Source organism: Furipterus horrens, unplaced genomic scaffold (assembly GCF_987537825.1).
Source record: "Furipterus horrens unplaced genomic scaffold, mFurHor1.1.pri manual_scaffold_4, whole genome shotgun sequence".
NCBI lineage: Eukaryota > Metazoa > Chordata > Mammalia > Chiroptera > Furipteridae > Furipterus > Furipterus horrens.
In genome coordinates this window covers 75,002,834-75,030,225 of record NW_028327174.1, presented here as the reverse complement: position 1 = coordinate 75,030,225, position 27,392 = coordinate 75,002,834, and the positions used below count along the sequence as shown (strand labels likewise).

Below are 27,392 nucleotides of genomic sequence, written 5' to 3'. Positions count from 1 at the left end.
CCGCGCCGCGCTCCCAGAAAGCAGGCCCCGCCAAGCTCCAAGAAAGTCTTCCAGGTGTTTTTTTGGCTCGAACACCGGTTTAGCACCCAAGGCGGCTGGGGAACTAAGCTCAGGCCTGCAGCGCTGCGCTCCCAGAAAGCTGGCTGCGGCCCCGCGCTCCGAGAAAGCCGGCCGCGCTGCGCTCCGGGAAAGCCCTTGAGGTGTTTTTTGGCTCGAGTGCAGGTGTGCACCCAAGCGGCTGGGGAGCTAGCCTCAGGCCTGCAGCGCCGTGTTCTGGGCGTTGGTCTTTCACCTCTTAGGGCAGGGTTGCAGACACTTGTGCTCAGTAGAAGTGAGTGTCTGTGAATCCTGCTGCCCACTGTTCCCGCACCTCCTGAGCGGGCACGCGCAGAGCCTGGGCAAGTGCTCTGCGCTCCGGATTCCGGCCTGGTACTTCGGCCTGGCGCCCACTGGGCTGGCCAGGGGCGATTGCGCACAGTCTTCTGCGTGTCCAGGGGGCCCTCCCTGCGCCCGTTGGGTCACTGATTTTATGTCTGTTGGCGTGTGTCCGAGGGGCACCTGGACGCACAGCCCTGCGCACCTGGGCCAGTGAATGAGGGCACTTCCCTATGCACGCCCCCGCGACCCAAGGGGAGGGTTGGGGGGTGGATGAGCGCACCACTGCGCCTGCGCTCCTCAAGAATGGCCTACCACCCCCAAACTTTCCTCCCCTCTCCACCATCCACTAGAGAAAAATATAAAGGAGAATTATGTTCTCTCTTGCCCGGCAGCACGCTGTCTCCTGTCCTTCAGCGCCAATGCCACTTGGTCGAGTCCGGTCTCTGCCAGCGGGCAGAGATCCACTCTCCTCCCAGCTCCTCTCCCGGGGCAGCCTGTGGTCCCCAAAAATCCTTTGTGTCCTTCCAGCCGCAGCTCCGGCAGCCGCCCCAGTCAGGGATCCCGTTTCGTCCCCTTTTTCTCTGCTATCCTCCCTAAACAGGTTGTTCCCAGATGGATTTTCTCTAATCCAGCAGCGCCTTGGCTCGCCTCCTGCCAGTGCCCAGCTGCTCACTGAGAAGTTCTGTCTGCAGTTAGCCCAAACTGCAGAAGGGTCCTAAACATTTTTAAAAAGCATAGTCTTTCCCCCAAACTGTTTTTCACCCTCTAGAGGGTAGATTCAAGAGATGAATCCAAAATGTCTTCATGGTGACTGGTGCTATCACTGTCGCAGCTCTGTGTGCCCGAGTAATTGGCTGCTTCTTGGAGCTTCATTAGCATATTCATCTGAAGAAAGAAAGAGAGACATCGGATGCAGGCAGTGATGCACGGAGGACACCAGCCCATCAATTAGGAGGCCCTGAGCCATCCTGAGGAACCGTCTCCCTCCAGCCAAGTGAAATGGGAGAACAATTTCAGATTTGTACTAGTTGCCCCTGGTTCCTACATTATTTCTCCCAAATATGACTACAACACCACACCATAAGGACAAAATAAAGCCTCTAGGTCATGCTTTTATTGGGGGCCATAAATGAATACTGCTCTGGCAGGGAGATGAGAAGGTAACTATATCACGGCTGGACATCTGGGCTCGTGGCTGCAGAGGATGCCAAGCTTTCCAGCTTTCTGGCTGGAGAAGCAGAAAGCACTGAATGGCAACTGAGAGTCGTGAGCGTTCACACACCCAGGCGCACACCCAGGCTCCCACACACAGTCCCCGGGGGAAGAGGGAGGAGGAAGTGTAACGGAGCCAGCTGCTGCACACAAGCACACCATCTGCTGCTTAGGGCCCGACCTCCAGGGGAGGTGACTGAAGGAAGCAGTCCCTGAGTGTTTGAAGAGGGAGAAAGAAACAATCGCTGTCAAGTTTCTGTTGAATTTCTGGAGAAAATATGATTGATATATCACTGACAATAAAAACCACCACCTGGAACAACAGTGGCTGTGTCAGCTTTCCCAGCATTATAGGACAATTGGCAGTATTTGTTTCAGTGAAAGGACATATGCATCAAAGCGCCTGGGGAGAGGGACAGCTAGCATTTCCATGTATTACAGAATAAAAGACAGCCGCCTTGCTTGGATTTCAATAGATCTGCAGATCCTCCGTAGGAGAGGGAAGTAAAAACAAAGATTTTTAAAAGTGAATTGTAGACAAGTGGTTCAACAAAGCGCAGGATAATCAGCATATTTTTTCACGAGATAGTGGACCTGTTTTCTTATCAAGAGTGTCAATAAACTGTACTAATCTTTATATTTTTCAATGCTTACTAATTTTATCAATTTATAAAATAATCAAAGTTTTTTTTTTTATTTTTACATAGAGAAATAGGTAATCTGATCCCACAGAAAGGGGAAATCTAAAAAGGAACTTTTTAGTTATACATCAGGTTGCGCATGTCTGTGTATTCAGTGTAAAATGTGTGTTCAAACAATGCTTGTGACATAATTGATAAAACGGTTGTCATCAATTTCAGGAACAATGCCTTTCTGACAAAGAGGCTACAATTAGAGCATATTTTAATATTCTTCAGGAAAATAGTTTTCAATACAATATTTGGTCTCACTCTCTGAATTTTTTTAAATCAGCTACATAAGAATGTGAAATAAAAGTAGTTGATGATAACCTCTTAAACTCAGTAAGCCACAAAGCCAAAACATCTCCATCAACAAAGTTTTCCACTCTTCCTCTCTCTCTGTCTCCTTCTCTGTCTCTTGCTCACACTCACCGTGACCTTCATGTGCAATCATACTCCCTCCTTGATTTCTTTTGTCAATGCCTCCCTCCTTAGTTGTTGGCCTCCTATATGGTCAAGCATCTGGGTGAAGATCATTTATAAAACAGATGTCTGTTTCAAAGACCCACCTGATTTACTAAGAACAGAAACAGTGAATGGAGTCTGTTTAAAGGGTTATGATTCTATCTTAGTCACAAATGTTTGAAATTACTTGAATGCTGAATGTTGTAAAAGTTTTATGTTGTAATAACTGTGTTGTTAAAGTCTTAATTTTTGAAAATGGTGCCATATTGTAAATACGTTCCATTAGAATAAGTTCCAAGTTTCAGATTCATTGTAAATGTATAGAAGAGATTCACTTTGCCTTCTCATAGTGCTGCTCTGTGCATTGAAGTCAAAGGGATTATAAGACAAAAGTACGGTTACATATGATTCAATACTCACTGGAATAAATAATTATACTCTACAAAAGTATTTTCCTTCTCCTCCCCTTCTCCTTCCCCATACCAAGAGTCATAAATATAATGCCTATCATTTGTAGTATCTTGGTCATGTCCTTATCATCCATGGTATTTGAAAATCTGCTAGTCTCCCAGCATCCATCTCCTTTCCTTTAACATTTCCTCTATTCTATCACCAAAGCGATCCTTATAAACCGCAAAAATATAGGTATGCCCCCTGCTCAGAAACTTTTGGTGTCTCCCCATTCCCTGTATGATCAAGTTTGAACTTTCTACAAAGCTAAACATCTAGCAGTTGTGGACCTCTATAACTTTACTTCCTTCTGCCCTCTTTGTTCTAATCCCACTAATCTGTATATATATAGTTCTCTAAACTCATTTTTATTATAGCGTCCAAAAATGTTTCACCTGCTATGTCCTTAATTTTGAATGTCCTTTGTCCAACCACATGAAGAACATCTATTCATTAGACCCAGCTCAAGCATCTCCTCTGTGAAACCTACAACTTCCTCAGTGGACTTCATTTAGCATGCACCTCTATCAGTATTTTACTGTAATTTAGATAGGTAGATGTCTCTGTCCACTACGGGACTGTCAGCTTTTTGAGATAAAAAATTATATTTAATTCATTTCCTGATCACCGAGTCTTAGCCCTGAGCACATACTTAGGCCATATTAACAATTTTAGAATGAATTACTGAGTCTGTTGATCATAAATATACATTATATTTTAAAAATACTGTGAGATATACTGAAAACCTGCATCTTTGCTTGTGTTAAAAAACATATTTCTGACACTAAATAGTGGATTTTCCCTATTAGTTTATTTAGATTGGACTATAAGTATATTTTTACTGTACATTAGTAATTGCAGAAATATAGAGAAATAAAAATATAGAGAATATTTACTTTCCTACCAGAATGTGACTGATCCAGAATTATTTTTAGATGACAAGTCTTTTAGCATATCATATACCATAACCTCTTGTTTCTTCAGATGTTTAGCAGATTAAGAATAAGGGACTTTTAAAGAAGATTTTATTTACTTATTTTTAGAGAGAGGGGATAGGAGGGAGAAAGAAAGGGAGAGAAATATCAATGTGTGGTTTCTGCCCACTCGCCTCAACTGGGGACTTGGTCTGCAACCCAGGCATGTGCCCTGACTGGGATTTGAACAAGCAGCCCTTTGGTTCTCAGGCTGGCACTCAACCCGCTGAGCCACACCAGCCAGGGCTCAGAATTAGAGATTTTTTTTTATCCCAATTTTCACTCAGAATGGGAGACTATGGATCTTTTTTCCATACTAGAAGATAAGAGCATTCAGAGCCAGCGAGAGGAGTATTTACTGGGGTTAGCCAACCAAGACTGTGGAAACTGGGGAAGCTGAGGGCACTCTAGTATCTGAGTGGTGAGAACATCCTCATAGTATCTGTCATGTTTGTTAAGTTTCAGGGCTGGGGGGTGGGTGGTCAGTGGAGGTAGAGAAGGCCAGCAGGCAAATGCTGAACCAGATGGTTTACTGAGTATGTGACGTGGCAGGCTGGGGTCTTGGACTCAGATGCCAGCCACTAGGGTCTGGACGAGTGACTTTTTAAGAAGTCCTGAGGCTTGGAATATGTAAGCAGTGCAAGAAATGCTAAGCTGCGCCTTTTACAGCCAGCAGGTTGGAGATTGGACAGTTGCTATCTCCTGATAAGGGTGGGGGGGGGAAGGCGTGCTGCCTCGTGGTGGGCTTTTAGTTTGGAATGGCGGGCTGTTGGATGGCTTTTGTTTGGAATGGCTGGCTTCTACCTCACAATGTTCATCATGGCCACCATGAGAGTTGTAAATACAGCCCTGCCATGCTTGTTTGGGGAGCAGAACATGGTGATAAAAGGGAAGTAAAAGGGAAGAAAAACAGATAACCAAATCTTTGGATACTAAAATAAAGACAACGCTGTATTGGAGATGACAAAATACGAAAAGCTAAGTCATAATTCTAGTAGCAGTTGTAATTACAAGAAATAATCATTCCTACACAAAAACTGCCTAAACCTTGGCTGAGTTATTGAAAAGACTGGATTCTTCTATAAGTCAGGTAATTATATGACACAAACTTTAACATTTCAACCTTGAGTTTTATAATTTACAATTTTATGAAATTTCTACTCCAATAAAAAAGGGATAATATGTTTTGTTGAAGAAACATGGTTTTCTTATTAGTAACATGTTTTGACTTTTTAGTTAAGAGTAAAGAGAAGGGCTAATTGTAGAGCCTTGGGAAAAAGATAGCAGAGATGCTGCCAAACCAACTTGTCATAGAACAGCCTACGACTTGAGAGCGCTCTCTCAAAAATAGTAAAAAACCTTGCAAGTGATGTTAAAGGCCTTCAAACAGTAAAACATACTGAAAATAAGGAACCAATAAACAAAAACTACTTGTTGCAATTATAGAAGAAATGATCAAAGCTCATGTAAACACTCCTGTCTTACAAGATGTGGAGCTCTGCTTTTAATGGGTTATTTAATAAGAACAGTTTGTGTAAACATCCATGGCAATGAATTTGGCCATAAATATGTAGTTATTGAAATAACCAGCCTTTCTCTTTTTCCTAAATATTTATTCTCAAAACAGGAAAAAGTGTTGAATACTAATTGTTCTTTAAAAGTTTGCCATTATATTTACATAGCTCATACCTTTAGTTTTCTGCATCAATACCCAGAGAAATGAATGTTTTTGCTTTTAATTATGTTTTTAAAACAGTAAATAAAATTGAGTACTATACCTGAAGACCTTCTCTTACTGCCTCCAGAATGTAAGGGACCAAAGAACAGTTCCAGAGATCCATGAACCACACTCTAGAACCTTCTACATCCATGGGGCAAGGAAGGAAAAGTTGGGGACCTGAGAAGAAACAAATAACAAAACATTTTTGAGAACAGTTATATTTAACAATCTAAACACTTTTAGACATGATATGGGGGAAAGTAATATATTTCTTGCAAAATTCTTAGAAAACTTCTCCTTTGGGTCTCCTCTCTTTTCACAATGAAATCTTAATAAAAAACATAACATATTATAGTTAGGAGAAACCATAAAGGTCATAATCTAGTCAACCTGTCCCATTTTACAAATGTTAAAATTTGTGCTGAAATGAATTGCCAAATATAAAGTATGTCATTTATCTTTCTAACCTACACTGTGTCCTTAGCAAGTATGCCTTTATGATTCATACAATGGGAAAAAGGCTTTTATACATTCAACTTAAGAAGTATTTTTTAAAAACCTCTTTTATGCCAAGTAAAGAGAAATAATTTAATTCTGTCTTCATGACAAATATAAAATGTATTAATCACCTATAAAACACCTAAATTATCTCTAAAATCTTCCTTCATAACTATATTTGATATGAGCCATTAGCTAAAACTTGTTTTCAGCACAAAAAGTTAGTCTAAACAGATACAATTTATTTCAAATAATTATCTGATTTTTAGATATCTGTCTATATTAAACCCGTTTGATCTCAGTAATCTCAGTAAGCCATAATTGTCAGACAAATTGGAGCTCGAAAGCTTAGAAGAAGGCAAGATCTCGGAAGGGAAAATCAAAAGAAGAAAGAAAACAAATCTTTGGAAGCTTGAGAAACATAAGCTTCACTTGTTCTTTTCTACCATCCAATCTGGCCATCTTTACCATGTACTCTTAGTTCCTGCAAAATGGCATACTGCAATTTTGGAACTCATCAATGGTCACATCAGAAGAACTGTGTGTTTCCAAAAAAATGTTGAAGATACCTGCCTAAAAAACTTTTCACTGGTTCTGTGTGGTTTGAACATAGTACTCTCCTACAAAAAGAAAAGAAAAAAATCAGAAGTCTTTACATAATTAAATTTTAAGTCCATAATAATTCTCTTTCCAATATGAAGTTCCTATTCAATTTGTGGCCACATTTTAATGATCAAAGGGGTGAAGAGGTCTACTAGCATTAGAGCTATTATGTAACTAACTTATCTTTTTGAGTGAAAGAGAAGCACGTGTGCATCAGAAGTGAGTGGGAGTATACACGCTGAGCACTCCTCTGCAGGAGAATCACAAATCCTGAAATAGGAACGCTCATCACATGCCTCACACTTAGAAGAAAAGTGCTCTACTTTAGCTAGTAACATAGTGAGCAGGAAAAAAATTTCTTTTTCTAAAGAAACACTTCTGATTACAGGTTGAGGATCACAAAATATCTATTTGCTTGAGAAAGTGTCCTAAGAAGTGAGAATTATTTTCCCACCACAGGTCACTACAGGAGAGATTTGTCAATGGACAAAATGGAAAACAATCAAAAGCAAACAGAAAAAGACAATGCACACAAATCCTCCAAAAAACAAAAAACAAAGCATCTGCTTCATCTTTACCTGAAATTGTGATGTAGTTCTAGATTTGGTAATGAAGAAACCCCCTGATTCATTGTTCCAATAATATATGGACTGGAAAAAAAAAAACATTAACATATTAAACTCTCTTAGAAAACAATTTAGATAAATATGATATTCCATTTTATAATTAGGCTTTAAAAGGGTAATTTGGTAATGTAAGTTTGCAAAGTGACAAATATCATTGAACTAGAAACTGGGATTTGGTGTTTTAATTTCAGCTTTCAAATTCTAGGGGAATCATTTTCCCTCTAGGAGCCTATGTTTACTCATCCATAAAATAAAAAGATTAGACAGAATAATCACAGTGGTCTCATTCCACTGTAACATCTTATGATCCTCATGCTTATAATCAAATTCATTAATTTTTCATTTTTATTATTTCACAGTTATTTTAAAGATTCCTAATAGCATAAAAGAATGTGTGTTCTTATTTCAATGTTTACTTTATGCTGATCTATATTAAAAACATTTAAAAATCTCTAGCAGTGACTAATTAATTGGAATACTTGCACCATTAAAACTAATGTTTATGTTAGTGCACTTATATGTCTTTTTTAGAGGCCATGCTACAGTGAGTCTGTAAGTGGGCTTTCAGGTTTTTTATACCCTATTTTAACCTTTTAAACAAAACCTTAATAGTTAAAAATTTAGAGTCACTAATGGAGAGAGGTATATCTGAATCTATTAAATTTGTCTCTATAGGAAGGTTAAATTTAAACTTTGATATGGGCTAAGAATGAAACCAAAGCTCTAAAGTCTCATTCTAGTTTTTAATTTTCCTGATTCAAACATTCTATCATCAATATGGGCCAGACCTCCTGCAGCATCTATTGAAGTTAAGTCACCCAGTAAATCATGTTTCCATAAACATGCCTGGGACATAGTTGTTGAAGAAATGAATAGAGTTTCTAAGAAATATATAGAGATTCTTTGGAAATAATGATATCTGTCACAGGCCTTAGAAGTTATAAAGGCATAAGAAGGCACGTTTGATCAAAATTTTTTTGTTTCATCACTCAAAATATTTTATAAGCATACCATTTGTTGTATTTACAGTTGAGGAAACCATTAAAGATATCACTCAAAGAGCCCACATGACGAAGATTGTCAGGAATTATGACAGCCGGGAGCTCGGCACCATTATTGTCCGCACTGCACTGTTCAGCCAGGCTAGCTAGACACTGTTGCAATTCCTTTACAAAAGTACAGAAAACAAACACATCAATGATAAGTTTATATCATTGGCGAGAAATTTGTATTTCAAGAGTAGCATACATTGTCTTCCATCCAGTATTTTTGATTCAAAGTCACAGATTCTTCTACTGATTTCAAACCTTATTCTACAAAGCCAGAGCAGAACACCCACAACAAATACACAACTGTGAACACCAAGGCATATTCCTCCGTTGTCTTCTCCCCTGATGCAAAGCAAAAACGAGAGCTCCAGATATGAGTATGATAAACTACAAATACTGAGACTTCCTTCTTGTTTTTGAAATTTCAGCGATAAAAGTGGATGTCAGCAAACCTTATGATTTTACAAGTATAGAGTTAATCCAAAATGGCACCCTTAAATTCCCACGTATATTTTAAACATTTTAATTCCAATTCATTTCAATGGGGTGCATCTGAAAGTGCAGCTCTGAGACTCAGATAAAAATGTGGTTATTCATTCATTCATTCATTCATTCATTTCTAATCCGCATGCAACTACTATAATTTTAAATAAAGAAAAACTTGTTATAGTTTACTGGGTCAATGGACATTAGCATTTAGCATTTCTTGAGTTTCTTGGTTCTTTTACATGCATTATTCTTTTCTAATAGCTTATAATCTAAGTAGGATAACACGTTCATTTATTGACTTCTCTCACAGCTGGGTAGGCCAAGAACATAATTAGGTTTCTTAGAATTATCCTAATCAGTAAGAACATTTCCATAATATTTGCATACTCACAATGATATTTGCAATTTGCCAGTCTTGTCCAGGGTTAAAAACAATTCCATGATCCCTATTTCTGGCAGCCAGGTAAATATGTGAACTGCTCGACCTAGGTGAACCTTCCTTTCTCTGTAATACCAATTTTAAAACTAAAAGTAGCAAAGGATAAAAGACAATGACCATAGCTTTGAGGTATTTAGTAATACACTAAAGTTCAAATACACAATTTATTAAAGAACTAATACACTAATTATCTTACATTGAGCCAATCACATAGAATAAATACTGGCTAAATCGGAGATTACAGAAAAAGACATTTAAACTGGTGAAGAGTCTGAAGAATTTCATATACTTTATTTATATCAATAATTAGCTATATTGAGTCATTCACTCAATTATAAAATATTCATTGTCTATTATGTTCAAACCTTGGGGTGTACAAAAATAATGAAGCATTGTGCAAGGAAGTTTAACATTTATTATGAACTGAATGAAGTACTGTTCTAGACCCAGGGGTTAAAAAAAGTAATCAGGCGCTCTTCTCACATAGACTTTAAGAATTGTCACATTAGGGACTGAAATTTAAATATGATAAATCTCTTGATGTCACAGTGTATTAGGAGCTATGAGAGATCGGGGGAGGAGATTTTGCCTAGTTGGTGGGTGTCAAGAAAAGCTTTCCGGAGGAGGTAATGCCAGAGGTTGGGAGAGTGGTAGAAACAAACTAACTAATGAGCTTGCAAATGCAACATGAGACATTCCGTGTAGAGGTTAAAGAAGAATTAATTTCAACTAAGTGGTCTTGATGGACTTCACTGAGAGGTGAACTTTTACATGGATCTTGAGTAATCAGTAGAATTCCCAATGACAAGTATGCAGCTATTCATCCCTTCAACACACCTTTAGCAAGTATTTACTATGTACCAAGTACTCTGGCACCAAGGATTCAGAGGATGTTTCTCTATTTGATTAACTTAAGAGTTGATAAACAGAAAGGCAGGCCCACAAATAAATCATGATACAGTGGGATAAGTGAATTGTACAGAATGCTATAGAGAAACTTAATAGGAGCATCTAACTCAATAGGCTTAAGGTTTAGAGAACAACAGGGTAAAGTGGGAAAAACTGTTAAAGTTTAAAGAATAAAAAGAGTGAACGCTGGTAGGTATGAGTATGTTGATACGTTTGGGGCAATAAGTGCTGTGTTGTTGCAAAAGAAATGATACAGGGTAGTGGCGGTCACTTGAAAGAGAAAACAGAAAAGGCTTTGAATTCATTCAGAGAACTTCGGGTTTTACTATATAAACAACTGTAAACTTGATTTGTTTCAATAGGAAAAAGCAATTTATTTATCAAACGAAACATAAATGTGAATAATCTGATGATTGCGTATAAATGGAAAGGCAGTCAAGAAGAATATTGCCCAGAAAAGTAGGATAGGCTTGTGTATATGTATATAACTATAACTCACAGTAAAATGTAATACATTACCTCTAAAAAGTATAAACCAAAGATTTTGTTCAGAGCAGGTAAAAATCACATGTAGCTGTTGAGAAAGACTTCCTGGTGGCAATTAACCCTTTACTTTTAAGATTGGACTATGTTTTGGTGCTTAAAAATAAAAGAGCTTTCCAAATAGAGGGAGAACAATCAAAGACAGAAACACAGAACTATGATACCCATATTGGAAAGAACTAGTTGCATATGTATTGTGAATATAAATAGTAGTAATTAACTGGAAAGAAAAGCGGGCAACCTTGAATGATTAGTAAGGTTACTGGAAGTTTCCTATTGGCAAGGACAAGACATTGAATGCTGTGGGAACCTGGGTAATGGAGTCAAAGTCATAATTTGAAAGTCAAAAGAATACTGAATTTCTTGAAGCCAAAACACACTACGGGGCTCAATACAGATAAAAGCATGGGAAGATTTCTGATCTAGTGCAGAAAGCAATAGGGAAAATGCAGAATTTTAATGTGGCTAGATTTTAATTATGAAAAGATACTCTGTTTCCCATGAGGTGAAAAGACAAACACATAAGTTTCAATCAAATAGTTAGAAAACAGTTACAGTAATCCAAATGATAAAGAGTATTAACTTGTGTGGGACATGGATGGAAGATGAATTTATGGTATTTTTTCAGCTGAGATTGGCATTTCTAAATATGTATATTGAGTATGCAAATATAAACCTATTTGTAAGTTAATAGAAAGGCCTACTATTTGGGAGAGAGAGGATGGCTGAGAGTGGAGTCAACACAACTGAAACCAAGGCAGTCATCCAGATGAGAACAGATGTGGGAGAGAACAGGATGTGTAGGAATAGTTCTACTCACTGGTAGGTGAAAGAAGAGTAATCAGTAAAAGAGACTAAGGAGGAGATTTCTATACAGTAGGAAGGAAACAAGAAAAAAATGAAAATCAGAAGAATTTCTAGAAAGGAGAGGTGAACTAGAGCAATTTGCTATACTTAAACAGAGAGAGATAGGAAGAAGAAAGAGGAGGAGGAGAAGGAGAAAAGAGGAGGAAGAGGCAGAGGAGAAGGAGAAGGAGAAAAGAAGAGGAAGAGGAAGAGGAGAAGGAGAAGGAGCAGCAGCAAAGGGCATTGCATTTGGTAATTAAGAAATCACTGGGTGACTTTTGGAAAAGTGGGATCATTAGATTCTGTTACAATTCTCTCTCATTTGGACAAGGGTAGTAGATTAGTAGATACCCCTGGGGAGCTAATAAAAGCTATGGATCAGTTGAAAGTAGAAATCAGCATACACAAAAAACTTTGTCATATAACTTGAGTTTTTCAGACCTTTCAGAAATCACTTCATGATTTCCACCCTAGCTTAATTGGGGGCAAAATCTTAGATTGAAGTATTGATGCCTTAGCATTAAATGTCTCTTGTCCAAGAGCAAATCAGGCAGCATAAAATGCATATCTCTACCAGATGGACATCAATATGAGATTAACTGAATCCCAAGCTTTGAAAATATACACAGAAATCAGCAGTTACATGAAAACTGTTTGTCATTGTTTTTCTGGTTTTGGTTCTAGGCACACTAAAAATCAACCTGCCAAGTCCAGTTTTCTGATCTTTCTCTACCTAACTTTCCAAGTGGCTTCCGATGGCCACATATTCTTTATTAAATCCATCTCTAGTCTTCTGGGCCCACTATCAAATGTCACTAAGTATAATTATTTACGTGTACCATTCTCAATCAAAATATCCCAGCTGGAAGGCTGAAGGAGGGCGTGAAGAGTGGGAAGAGGGACAGAATATGTAAACTGCAGACATAACAAAAGCATGAAAAGATTGTTCTTTTCTTTTGATGGTCTACTGTTCCATATTTTTGAATAATTGTGTTTTGGTTTCATCTCTTCAGTGCTAGCTACTGCACAGTGTAAAGCACATCAATTACAAAGCTCCATTTTTCAAGGGAAGGATTTATTGTTTTATGTCTTACTCACACTTGACTTAATAAATCTACCCTGTTAGCAGCTCTCTCTCACAATGCCATTTTGTCATCTCTATTCCTTTATTACTACTCTTACTTACCACCCCCAGAAAAACAAAACAAAACAAAAAACAAAACACCAGTGTAGATTCTCTAACAATTTGTCAACAATTGTCCAAATTCTCTGGCAACAATTCTGTATCCAGCATACTGATAGCTCATTCATGTCTTACAAACACAGAGGAAAAATAAACATTCATTAGTTGTATTTTGAGCTTTCTTGGTGCTGAATGCCACAGGATTTGTCCACATATTTTTTCCTATTACTGCTTCCCAGCATTGTTAGTCATATTCAAACATTCTTTGAAAAGCATTATTTTTCACGATTGATAGAGCAAAAATTAAACTGACTTAATAATGGTACAAATTATTCTATTATGAAATAGTAGAAAATAAGTGTTGGAAATACTAAATTAAAAAATATTAAAGGACACATATAATACCAATAAGAACAGCCCAAACACTACACGTTTTTTAAACTGAAATTAAAAGAATTTACATATAACAGTGAATTTGACTGTAAGGCAAATTTTATACTTAATGTAAATTAACCTGCTTTGTTTTAGCATAATAGAACTACATGCAAATGAAGCCCAAATAAATCTGATTTAAAACTTGATTTTAAGTGATATCCAACTTTATCAAAATGCGTTGGTTTCTTGTAATAAATGTATTTTTCTATTTCCTAACCATTTGTTTTCTCGTAAAGGAACTTTTACAGAGTTCTATCACATCAACATTGAGGGAATAACAAAAATCACAATGAGGTTGACTAAGAAATGTCGATCTCTTTATCATTTTGGCTGAAAAGAACAAAAATCTTTTAAAAGACTTTTAAATAAAGATACAAGGAGACCCAGGATTCACAGTTGACATTAAACAATGTTGGCTGAAGCCAAAAAACAATTTTACTCTTTCTAGTCCTTAGTAAAGACTCAGCTATTCTGCCTCAGGTTCATTCCTTTCCTTAATGGTAATGAGTATGGGTGATTCAACCACAATTTGAACAGTGCTGATCCCCAAGGAAATATTTGGAACACATGTAGTATATTTATTCAACTTTAAGAGATCCCATCGTGCTTTGCGACATCATTGTTCTTCTTGAGAAATACATATCCGACAATTTTGAACAAAAGGCTGTGTACGTGTTGTGGGGGGTGGTGTCTGTATGGATCTGTGCGTATTTACAAAAACCTTCATTGGGAGGCAAGGGCAATAACTAATAACTACAGGCAATACTTACACTGCACTTGGTACTTGCACTGTTCTCTCTCTCTCTCACACACACCATATATATATGTAAAACAACTTCTTGATCCCTTCATCTATCAATGGACACAGGTTATTGCCATGTCTTGGCTACTGTAAATAATGCTGCTATGAACACAGGGGTGCAGATATCTTTTGGAGTGTTTTTCTTTCCTTTGAATATATTCTCAGAAATGAAATTTCTGGAACAGATGGTAGTTCTTTTTTGAATTTTTTGAGGATCCTCTCTACTGTCTTCCATATCAGTTGTACCAATTTACAGTCCCACCAGCACTGCACAGAAGGGTTCCCTTTTCTCCACCTCCAACCCTGCATTTGCTATCTCTTATCTTTTTGACGATGGCCAGTCTAACAGTCATGAGGTGATATTGCACTGTGGCTCTGATTTGCATTTCCCTAATGGCTAGCTACGTTGAGCATCTTCATGTACCTGTTGGCCTTTCTTATATCTTCTTTGGAGAAATGCCCATTCAAAGCCTTTGCCTATTTTATAAATTTATTTGTTTTTTTGCTTTTTTTGCTATTGAGTTCTATGAGTTCTTGATATATTTTGAATATTAACCCCTCATCAAATATATAGTTTGCAAACTTTTTTTTCCATTCCATAGGTTGTTTATTCATTTTTTTTTTGTTGTTGGGTTTTTTTTTTTGCTGTTCACAATGCAGAAGCTTTTTAATTTGACGTAGTCAAACTTGTTTATTTTTTATTTCATTGCTTGTGCTTTAAGTACCACATCCAAAAAAATCATTGCCAAGACCCATGGCAAGAACCTTTAGTCCTGTGTTTCTTCTAAGAGTTTCATGGTTTTGGGTCTTACATTTAAGTCTTTAATCCATTTCAAGTTAATTTTTGTCAGTACTATAGGATATGGGTCCAGTTTCATTTTATGACATGTGACTATCCAGTTATCCCAGTACCATTTATTGAAGGGGCTATCTTTAATATATTCAATATTAGCTGACAGTATTTTCTTGGGTTTATTTAGCTTTGTAGTATAGCTTGAAATCAGGAAGTGTGATGCCTCTTGCTTTATTCTTCTTTCTCAGAATTTCTTTGGCTATTTGAGATCTTTCAAGGTTCCATATAAATTTTAGGTATGTTTCTTATACTTCTATAAAAAATACCTTTGGAATCTTGGCAGGGATAGCATTGACTCATGATGGCTTTTGGTAATATTGACACTTTAACAATATTAATTCTTCCAGTCCATAAACACTTACTTGTATCTTCTTTGATTTCTTTTATCATTGTCTTGTAGTTTGCAGAGTAGAAATCCTTCATCTTCTTATCTGAATGTATTTCTAAGTATTTTATTGGTTTCCTTTCCTTTTCTTTTTTCTGGGGGTGGTGGTGGTGGTAGTGGTTATAACAACAGAAATGTATTGGTTCATAGTTCTGGAAGCTACCATGCTCCCTCTGAAACATGTAAAAGAGTCTTTCTTGACCCCTTTCTAACCTCTGAAAATACTTCCTAGTGTTTTGCCCAGAATCTTCAGCATTGCTTGGCTTGCAGCTGGATAACTCCAGTCTTGGCCCCGATCTTCACATTGCATTCTTCCTTTGCATCTCTGTTCTTTAAATGGCCACATTCTTTTTAAATTAAAAAAAAATTTAATTACAATTTCCTTTAAATATTGTTTTATATTGATTGCAGGTGTACAGAATAGAGTATTTTATTGTTTTTGATGCTGTTATAAATGGGATTGATGTCTTTATTTCCTTTTTAGAAAACCTCATTGTTAGTGTATCACAGTGCTACAATTTTCTGCATGATAATTTTGTATCCTGCAAATTACTAAATTTATTGATTAGATCCAACAGTATTTTTGGTTGCGTCTTTAAGATTCTCTCTTTAAAATATCATCATCTGTAAATAGAGGAAAGTTTACTACTTCATTTATAATACTAATACATTTTATTTCTTTTTCTTGCCTGATTTCTCTAGCTACCATGTCCAGTACCATGTTGAATAGCAGTGGTGAGAGTGGACGCCCTTGTCTTATTCTTGATTTTAGAGGGAAAACTCAACCTTTCATCACTACGTATGACGTTAGCTGTGGCCTTTATTTTGTTGAGGTATGTTCCTTAGATGCCTGATATATGAAAAACTTTTATCATGTCTATGTATTTTCTGCTTCTACTGAAATGATCATATTTTTCTTTTGTTTTATTCTGTTAGTGTGTTGTACCACATGATTTATTTTCATATGTTGAAGTATTCTTGAATCCCAGGGATAAATAAACTCCACTTCATCATGTATAAGATCTGGTTAATGTGCTGCCGAATTCAGTTTGTTTCCTAGTAGTGTCTTTTTCTGGTTTTGGTTTCAGGATAATGTTGGGTTCATAAAATGATTTGGGGGATGTTTCTTCTTTTTCATTTTTAAAGAGTTTGAGAAGGATTGTTGTTAATATGTCTTTAAATGTTTGGTATAACTCACCAGTAAAGTCATCTGAAGATCCTAGGCTTTTCTTCATTTGGAGACTTTTGATTACTTATTCAATCTTACTAGTAGTTGATCTACTCAGATTTTATAACTTGTCCTGATTGATTCTTGGTAAGTTGTATGTTTCTAAGAATTTTGCCATTTCTTCTAGGTTGTCGGATTTTTTAGCATATAAGCTGTCCATACAATTAAGAACTTTCTGTCTACTAAGCTACATGTACGGTTTTTTTCAAAAATCCAATGGGTTCTAGATGCCTTGGAGATCATGTTTATTTCTGAAAATGTTCAGGCCTGAGGTTTCTGAGAAATTGAGTCAGTTTAGATCAGCTAACCAGGTTACCTTTAGAAAAATAACATGACCCAGGATCATGCTCCTAACACATGCAGTTTCCTAAGAGAAACTTAGGTTGAATTAATTGAGAATGCAATGACTAACTATAGGTAAAATCTACTTTTAGGCATAAGCAATTTCCTTTTTAGGATTTCTTATTTTACTCAGAATATATGAAAGAACTAGCTAGTTTTTACAACCTCCCGTGCCTATTTAAAATCTGGGAGTGTTCAAGCTGACTATTACAGTACATGAAATTTTAGTTGGTATTAAAAGGGATACTATTTAATATCCAAAGGGTCCTAAGCACAAATCCTATAGAAATATGATGTAAGCAATTGCTCTTTCCAGAACGTCTGCCTGAAATATTCTAATTATACCCAAATCCCCCTTACTACCAATATCAGTTAATTCCCACCACTTATTTATTAGGGTCAGATCAAGTATTGACTTTTTATAAAGCTGTAATTCCTCCAGGAATTGTTGTTTTCCCCTCTTGCATCTATAGCACTTTGCATGGACCTCTTTCTACTCTAATACTTCCTAACAGAAACCGGGTAAATAAAGACTCTGTCATTTCCTTCCCAATGCTTGTGATAACTGAATGGTATTGAATAGCAATCTTGTTCAAATTCATGAAGCAGGCTTTAGTCATGTATCAGATAATAGTTTAAGTCAAAAAGATGGATACATTTCCATGTACAATATAGTAAAGTTTTACACACTCTTCATGCTTAATCACTTAAGACACTTGGATAAATAGCAGCAGTCCTCACAGGAATCTGTGACTTACCTTACTGGACTTGTGGTCCACGTTGAAAGTGGCAATTGCATCCTCTGTTTTTTTCCTCCCAGATTTGGTTATTACATACTCAGCAAGTTTGTTTGCTAAATAGGTCTTTCCAGTACCACTAGGTCCTGAGAGTAGAATTCTGTGATGCTCCATCAACAAGTTAAAGTACCTTTGGATAATTGGTTTAGGAATCAGCGTATCAAAAACACAACTGTCCAAACTGTTTTATTCTAACCCTGAAATAAGAAACAAAGGGAACAGCATGCTTTGTTATTCTACACAAGCCAGAATTTAAAATATAGCATCAACTGACAACAAAGCTTTGTTATTCATAGGAATGCGTCCTTGCAAAATACTCTCTTTGATAATTCTATCCCATACACATAAGCTTCTTCTCCTTTTTATTGAATTTATTGCCATTTTGAAGACAGAACACCAGTAGTAAGGTAGGGTAAACATCACACAAAAGCAAGCCATTTCCTTTGTTCAGGCTTCCTTCCACTGTCCACTTCATGTTTACCTCTTAAATGTCCAAAGATAAATGGAAGCATCATTATACAATCTTATTCCCTTTGAAGGTGGTAGTTTTGTTAACCACATGATCTCACTAATATGTGGGGTCTAATGAATAAAATAAACTGATGAACAAAACAGAAACAGAGGCACGGATACATGGAAGAACAGACTGACAGTGTCAGAAGGGAGGGGGCTGGAGGACTGGATGAAAGAAGGGGAAGGAATTAGCCAAAGCACATACATGTGAGACCCATAGACACAGACACAGTGTACCAGAGAGAAGGGGGGCAGGGGCTGGGTGGAGGCAGGCAAAGGGGGGAAATGAGGACAGCTGTCATAGTGTACACATTAAAAATACAGTTAAGAACTAATAAATGTAAAGAATTAACATCAAACACATATGTGTGTGCTTATAGTCTTGCCTTTTTCTTCTGGTTTCTCCTCTGTATTTCCATTTAGCTCTCATTACACATCCCAGCTGTATGACCACTTAAGCTTTTGAAGAATACAAACTGTGATATTTGGTAAGAAATTAGAAAGGAGAGAAACAGTATCTCCTTTTACTTACTCAATTAGCTTAATCATAAAATCAAATATTGACACAGTCCTCTATTAATTCATAGTTTATATAACTGTGTTCTGATTCTTTAACATGTGTGAACAAGGAATTATGGAGACAGTTATAATTTAGATATTCTATTTGCCTACAACTAATCACATCACCCCAAACAAAGAAAATAGAATTTTTCACTCTTGATTCTGAATTTCAATTCTCTCTCCACAGTGGATATTTAATGGGTATACATATTTTTAAATAAAAATTATGGTGATGAATACATTACTTTGGAATATACAATAAATTTTTTGAATCCTCCCTACATGAAAGATGATAGTGCAAGAGACTTTAGAAACTTGAAATTCCCTAAATCACATCCTTTTTTAGTAAGTCCTAGAGAATTTTCAAAATTACATTCTGAGTTTCACATCCTCAAATCCAAAGAATTTCATTTACTTGGATTTTAGTGTCTTAAGTAGGATTTCTCTGTTTAAAATATAAAGATGGATCATTTCATACCAAAACTATCAAAGTAGTTAACATCATTTTCAAATGTCAAATACAGAGAAAAACTACAAAAAAATAATTTTGGGGGGTTAAAAAACACAATATGCTGACCTTTTCATTTTTGTTTTTACCTCTCAGGTTCACAGTGATGATGTTATTATCTCCAACAAGGTAGCCACAAGGCAGCAGCTCAGGCACTTCTAGGCTATGGGCTCTAATTAAACCTCTTACGCAGTAGCTAGCAATGCAGTCGGCGCTCAGACCAAGGCTAGAGGATGTATCAATGCAATACACATATTCCTAAAGGGAACACATGAAAAAAGAAAGTCAAAACAGGTTCAACTCATCTACAAAAAAATACAAAACTCATGGGGATATGAAGCTAGCTGTCAAGAATTTTAGAAATGGGTAATATAAGGATTATTAATATCAAACAGCATAAAGATAGAAAGCTTTTCTTGATATCTGGAATGAGGGAGAGCAAAAGCAATTATGTCTATGCTATTAAAGCTAAGAGAAATATCCAAAATGAAACATATCTGAACATTAATATCTGGATATCTTGCTCAACTTACCTTAAGGAGACGTCTAATTACACCATCTAAGACATCCCACTTGGTTTTCCCACTAACACCGATGGATCCTATCAAATATGCCTGAGGCTTCTGATCCTAAATAAGAACAAAATAAAACAAGGTAAAAACCCAACTGTGTGCCTTGTCTCATTACTACATTTTCTACTAAAATGTATTAATGTAGTGATGAGTAAGACTAAAATATTTATTAAGCCTATAGGTTTTATAGTAACACATACACACAGTGGATTATATAAAATAAAATACACCCCAACAAACTAACCAACCAACCAACCAACCAACCAACCAACCAACCAAAGAAAAATAGAGCAATGGCAACAAAACAAGAAAGAAGGAGATTGGATGAAATGGTATGGTTAAGGAAAGCTGATTCATGACCTATTCAGTGGAAGGGTAAGGGCCGGGAGAGACCAGTCTTCCATTTTAATGCAGTGGGTCCATTCCTGAAGACAAGCACCTGGTGGGAAGGAAATGGTGACAGAGATGGAATAGAACTATATCATATGAGTCCTAGATCTTCATCTTACCATTTATGTGATGTTATCTTTTTTAAGTCTTTTTTTCATTTATTAACTTAGAATCTCTCTCAAATCTTATCCAGCTTTAAAAATAAGTTATCCATGGGAGTATGACATTCATGTTTATAAAACAGGTCCCATTTTGAGTTTACCAAAAAATGCACAATTTAAAAGGACTTGCTAGGTAATGTATGGGACTCATTTTAGCAAGCAAAGAATCTCTTTACAATACAAACACCGGTCCCAAATTTATCTTTTTTGTGGGATTATCACCATTACTTAGATATAGCCTGCTAAGTAGCCAATACATTTAACATAAAAAGTGGAGAAGTTGACAGCAAAACCATTGTGATTTTTTTACTACTATTATAGAATAAATGTGGGTGTCCCCCCCCAACACAAAAAAATCATGTTCAAGCCATAACCCCCAATGTGATGGTATTTGGAAACAGAAACAGTAGGAGTTAATTAGAATTAGACTAGGCCGTTGAAGTGGGCCTTTCATAATGGGATTAGTGGCCTCACACATAGGGACAGAGAAAGGTCTCTGTCCTCTAACACACGCATTGAGGAAAGGCCTTGCCAGGACGTGGTGAGGAGGTGGAGGTCTGCAACTCCAGGAGAGAGCCCACCCACATCAGCAATCAGATCGCTGGCACCTTGGTTTGGGACTGCAGTACTGTGAGGACATAAATGTCTGCTGTTGACGCCACCTAGTCTGTGGTATTTTGTTATGGCAGCCCAAGAAGACCAAGACAACTGCTTTCAATGTTCAAAGACACTGCCTTTTAGAATAATTCTTTTAGAATTATTTTGAGAATAAAGAAAACTTGTTTTCCAGTGTTATTGTAACAAATTCAAAATGAACACTCACACAATGCTTTACAAGCAGCTACTTTTAAATTAGGGACAGTTTTCAGCTTCACTGAGACCATAATGTCTTTCACATAAAGATCCACTTCCGGAATTCAAGTACAGATCTGAAGCTAAAGCAGAAAGTTTATGGCATGGGGATTCTTGGAATATTTGCTAGTGTAAAAATTCCTAAGTGCCTTCTCACTTTTTTTCAAACTTAAGTACTTCAATTATTTTAAAATTCTGAAGCATTTTTTTTCTGTTTTAAAAAAAGAAAACTTATAAATTTGTATTCCTGGCCACTAAATTACAGATTCAGCTTGAAATGTTATTTTTAGTTTTAAGAAAGAGCTAGAATCAGAATGACGTTGTCAATTTGAAGGCAATATTTGATTCCAGAAAAAACAAAATCCTTGCCTATTCAGCTCATACCTTGCTTAAAAATGATACATACAAGTAGCATCAATGGAATTTATCATAATGAGTTCAGTAGAATGTCTTTCCAGTGTCTAGAATATTTATTTATATAGCTTATAGTCTCTTCTTTGTACGAAGACATAATTGACAGCTGTAGAAACATGTTACTGCACATCATAAATACCACCTGTATTCTACAAGTGAAACACAAAGAATATTTTAGAAAAGATGTTGATGTCAAAGACAGCACTGTGTTTTCCTTAAGTTCTAGAAATTAGGGTGGCTGGCAATCAACATCGTATTCAGTGAATGAACACAATGTACCGAGACACAGTTCTAACTACTTGACGATGTCATTTCTTTCTGGCCCCTTTTATGCCTCAATGATATATTAAGGTAAAGCCAAGACACACACTTCTGATACTATGTTTATCAGGACAAATATTCAAATATAAAATACATTTGATTCACGGTCATACTCAGCCTTTAGTAATAAAGAACTTAGGACTAAAGAAGTACCTTTGCTTGACCGTAGCCCTTGCATATGGAGACTATAATCTTCACACTGCGTCCATCTTTGTGTCCATCTGCAACACCAGCATCATCTAGCAAAATAGCTACCAATTTAAAAAGAAAAAACACACATAGCAGAGTCACAGAAGCTCAGGTTTGTTCACTGTCATGGATTTCTCCCTCAGAGTTAGTTTTATAACTTTCAATAGAAATATTCAGCCTTTCTGCTTCCCATTCCAGCCTAATTGGGTTAAAAATCCTTAGCCTTCAAGATGAATTACTGTGGTTGGGTTAAAGTTTTCAGTCCAAGATTTTATTTCCGCTTCCAAAGATCTTTCCCCAAGTTCCAGGCCACTGTCTTTAGATGAAGAAGTAAGGGGTGCCCTTTTCTATTACACACCGGTCTGAGCAATACCTGAGTAATATTCAGCTACAAGCTGAAAAGCAATCTGATTTTTCAGTCCTATCTAAAATATCCAAGTTCAACTCCCAGGTGCTGAAATTGACTGTCAACTGAAATTATTTTCAAGCATTTGGCATCCATCCAGGTATATCACTGCTTACCTTATATTTATAAGTACTATAGTGTTATTGAATTTCAGCCATAGCATAGAAATACTTTTTTCCAGGAGTATATTGACATCACTCTCCTGTACTCTTTATGCTTATAGTTTCAAAACTGGAATAGTATTACTAGTAATCAGCTAAGAGTTACAGAAGCATGATAAAGCTAGCTAACCTTGAAAGTACCAGTCTTTAAATGTGATAAACGATAAATTTCAAAATGTACTATATGAGACTACTGTCCAAATTGGAGAATTATTAAGGCAAACTATCCCAAATATATGTTTTCCTTTGACAATGGTATTTTTATTGAGCCATATTTAATATGAAGATAGTTTTGCGGACAAAGGAAACTTGGCTATGTGCTGAAGAGCACGTGTGCCTGGTGACAGGAAGACAGAGCTGCTCTACCTGTAATTTTATAGAAACAAGGGCTGTGATTGTAACATCAAAGAAACAACAATTTAATCAAATGACTTCTAAAACTGAAATGGTGCAGTTATCTTAATAAGTAGCAATATGCACTGTCACAAAGGAAGGAGTAAAACAACATTTAGAATTTGAGGAATATGAACATTTTTGCTAGAAATTTTTTAATCATCAAAGACAATCTCCCTTACTGGAATTTAATTATTTTACCACATTAACATCCTCACAGTCTCTCACTTTTTAGCCTATGCAACTAAAAAGTAAAGTACTTTCTTCAGTGTCATCTTAATTCTCTTTCTCCTTTTCTCAGAAGTTTATAGTGGATTACTGGTAGCAGTTCCCACCCAAATTTCTAACAGTTCATGACCAAATTAACTTTTTACTACTTTGCTAAATTGTTCATAAATGTTGGTAAGTACTCAAAAGTATTTATTACACACAAAATATATTTGAAACTGTTCTGGGGATTGGAAATAAATACTAAGGTGAAAAGGAAAGCGAGTTTTCTACTCTTTTGTCATATACATTCTCAACAAGGTAATTTCATAATGTGTTAAGTGCAAGAAATAAAGGGCATGGGTCAGTGAAGTAGAATAAGTGAAGAAAGCCTGCTCTCGACAGGTAGGTTATCTTGGAGGGCTGCCCGGAGGACGTGGTGTTTGAAAGACAAGGAGGTTGAGAAGTGCTATGCAAATGAAGATCTACAAAAAGATGTCCAGTCAACACAAACAAGTACAAAATCATGATGAAAGAGCTGGGTGTGTTCATGGAACAGACAGATGTTTACAACGGCAGTAGCATGGAGATTAAGGGGAGAATGGGGAGTATGAAATGATTGTTGAAGTAAGGTCCAGATCATACATGACCTAGTAGTCCATAATAAGGAATTTAACTTCATTTCCGATCCACTTGTCTGCTCAAGTTTGCCTTAGAAGACGTTATTCATTTTATGCTTAACAACTATGCTTAAAATATGACATGCATCTTGACAGCAGTATGATAAATATTTACCAACAAAGACTGACTGTCTTTGGCTCTCACGTATGTCACTACTTAAAGCAAAATGAATATAGGAGTTAAAAGTTCAGGCGCTGGATCCATCCAGACGTGGGTTCAGATATTAGCTCTGCCACTTACTAGTTGCATGATCTTTAACAAATTATTATAATCACTTTCCTAAATCTTGATTTCCTCATCTGTACAATAGGGCTCAAGTAGTATCTGCTCCATAGGGTTACTGAGAGCATAAATAGCGTTCTGACAGGGGTCTCCCCTGCCCCCGCCCCTCGCAGACCAGTACCTGTCCAGTCTGTGGCCTGTTAGGAACTGGGCTGCACAACAGGAGGTGAGTGGCAGCAGACCTTCCCTGGCATTACCTCCTGCCTGAGCTCTGCCTCCTCTCCTCCCCACAACCCCCTACTCTGTCGGTGGAAAAACTGTCTTCCACGACACCGGTCCTTGGTGCCTAAAATGTTGGGGTCCACTGGAAGAAATCATGCTTTGAAAGCACTTTCTTCCAGTGTTTGGTGTTTAAGAAATATAGCTGTTCTAACTATTATTCCTTTTCTCCACTTGTTTCTTCTATTTCCATTCACAGTGGGAGGTGCACATCGTGACTCACCCTGGGTCTTCCCCTGTTCGCAGTATATGACAGGCTGATCACCCCAAGAAATAACTCAAGGGAAAATAGAAACAGCAATTTTGAGTTAAGGGTCCTCTGAGGTTTGTTATGAAAAATTAGTTACCACTTTCAAGGGAAGAACAAAGAGACCTCTCTCGTTTTGGTTACAATAAAGTTTTGACAAAAATAAACCCGACTTTTCAAACTTATACCTTTACTGGATGTATGGAGCCTGCAGTTATGTTTCAGCAACTGGACATTTGTAAATTATCCTCTCTCCAACCTACCTCTTAAAAAAAAAAAAAAAAAGTAATCATGAACCTAAGAAAGTGTTTCTATTAAAATTCCCTAGTACGGATGCCTCTCTGATTTTCAATTTTGAACTCACTAAGCAAGAACGAAGGCAATACCAAAGTACGCAAAAACTGTGAATTTGATTAATTTTATATTTAATCTTTATGGGTTCTAGTCTTTCCTAGACATGCATTTTAGTTTCACTTTTACATGGCTGTTCTTTCTAAATTATCTTCAATACTAACCTTGCCTTGTTCAACCTCACTGGATTTCCCTAGGAGAAAACAAAATCACGAAGCGGGCAGTGGAGTCCTGCCATTACACCATCAGTAAGGCACCAGCTGTCGTCGCTCCTCAGGAGGGAAGCCCAGGCCGCAGACAGGCACTTGCTGCCTGTGGTGTGGATCCTACTGCACTTGCCTGTCAGGTTCCTCACCAAGTCAACATACAGGCCATTTCTCAGGAACCTCTTATTCTATGTATTGGAAGCTTTTGTTCTTTCTTTTTAAGCACCTTTCAAAGAGTGTGGATGGACCTCAGAGATAATTCATACATTCAAGTTCTTACCATATTTCCATAGTTTTATTTTCCTACTGATTTGTGTGTTCATTTACTAAGGCTTCTCTCTGTGTTTGTCTTGGCTGCTAGTATTTGTTTTACATGGTGCTTATTCTCAGGATTAGTTTCTCTCCCCTGTCCCCACCAAATGCTATAAATGTTGTTTTCCTGATTTTTCAGGGAGTTTCTAATTGCCTTTTATAAGAAGAGAGCAAGTATACATTTAGACCATTCATTTTACATTATGAAGGGCAGATCTAATAGTAGAAGTTTTAAAAAGCAAGAGATGTGATTGATTAAAAATGTCACCTATATTATTAGCATGCTGTGTCTCTGGTTCTCTTCTTTATTTTCATCACCATCTTCTATATTTTAGTGTAATTTAAGGCAACCCGTCGTGTCTCAGTTCTATAATGGAATCCTAAGTTACCGAGGAACATGCAGGTTACTGATTGTCAAGCGTCATCTGGTGGCTGTGCTTTGTAATTACTACAGATACACATGTAACTCTCCTACACTAAATCTTATGTGCATAAAATGGCTCAAAGTCATAGGAGCAGTTATACTTTTAATTGAATTGTTCATCAGATATCGACACCATCCTGTCATATGATTCGGTCTGCAATTGAATCAACCTGCACCCTTGTGCTATCATCAGTACCACTGGATACAATAGCAGAATCCAGTCTGTTCTTTTTGTTTGTTTGTTGAAAAGTTAATAAATCTTCAGACTAAGTGATTAGCATCATTATGTTCTCTCTCAGCAACATTATGCAGCTTCATCTAATCAAATTTCTGAATTAGTCCTCATACACTTGCCACTGGGCTCTGTACACTTAAAACACCACCAAATTGCATGGGCTTATTAGTATTGTATTCATGAGTACCAATGATCATCAAGTTTCTTTATCCTATTGTAATTATGGAGAAAATATTTCTCAAAAAGTGATATAAAAACCATACCTCTAAGTCTTTCACTCTTCCCCAGGAATGTGCTTTAAAAATTACAATGATGTAGAATAAATTTACAAAATAGAAACAGGACTATTTCTGAGAATTAGTGTTTACATTTTAAGAGGGTATGAGTGAGAAGAGTTGTGGGTAACGTTCTCCAAATTCCAGTATCTGCACCCACACCCTTCCCCCACCCCGTTAAGTCATAGGCATGCTTTCATTCAGGCAGCTGTGTTACCTGAGGTAACAGACTCTGTGATGTTCAGATTGTTCAGGAAAGTCCCAGTGATTGCCGTGAGGACGAGGAGGAAGTGCTACTTGAGGACTCTGAGGGTCGCCGAGCAGGCTTAGCTGTGTTACCAGTTTCTGCCTTCAACCGGTCATTTCCAGCCTTCAGTATTTCAATTTCATTCTTTCGTGAAGATGGGAAATATGAAAAAAATTGAACAGGTTTGATTGAGAAAATGGCGTCACTTCTTTTATCAGAGTTAGTTTGTTTACTAAGTAAAGCATATGGTGATATTTTAAATAAATAAATATAAATTATACAAATTTCCTCCCAAAGAAGGAAAAGTAATATTTTCTCTCTCTCTCCCATACATATATTCATGTATTCACAAATACAGA

The 27,392-nt window shown here is 36.9% G+C and overlaps 2 long non-coding RNA genes across 5 annotated transcripts in view; both read right to left on the bottom strand.

The window, feature by feature from the left end:
• The window catches only part of LOC150012234 (uncharacterized), a 168,612-nt gene that overhangs the window by 63,976 nt on the left and 77,244 nt on the right, over positions 1 to 27,392 (bottom strand). The gene's annotated exons all lie outside the window — the stretch shown is intronic.
• LOC150012236 (uncharacterized) lies at positions 8,624 to 20,220 on the bottom strand. 4 transcript variants are annotated; one of them, XR_016510727.1, is made up of 5 exons: positions 20,022 to 20,220; positions 19,558 to 19,746; positions 17,868 to 18,103; positions 9,536 to 9,669; positions 8,624 to 8,772 (listed from the first exon to the last, which is right to left on the bottom strand). It is a non-coding gene; the product is annotated as an uncharacterized LOC150012236 (long non-coding RNA). The 4 variants fall into 4 exon arrangements; XR_016510726.1 differs by having other exon boundaries at positions 9,536 to 9,649; XR_016510724.1 differs by lacking the exon at positions 9,536 to 9,669.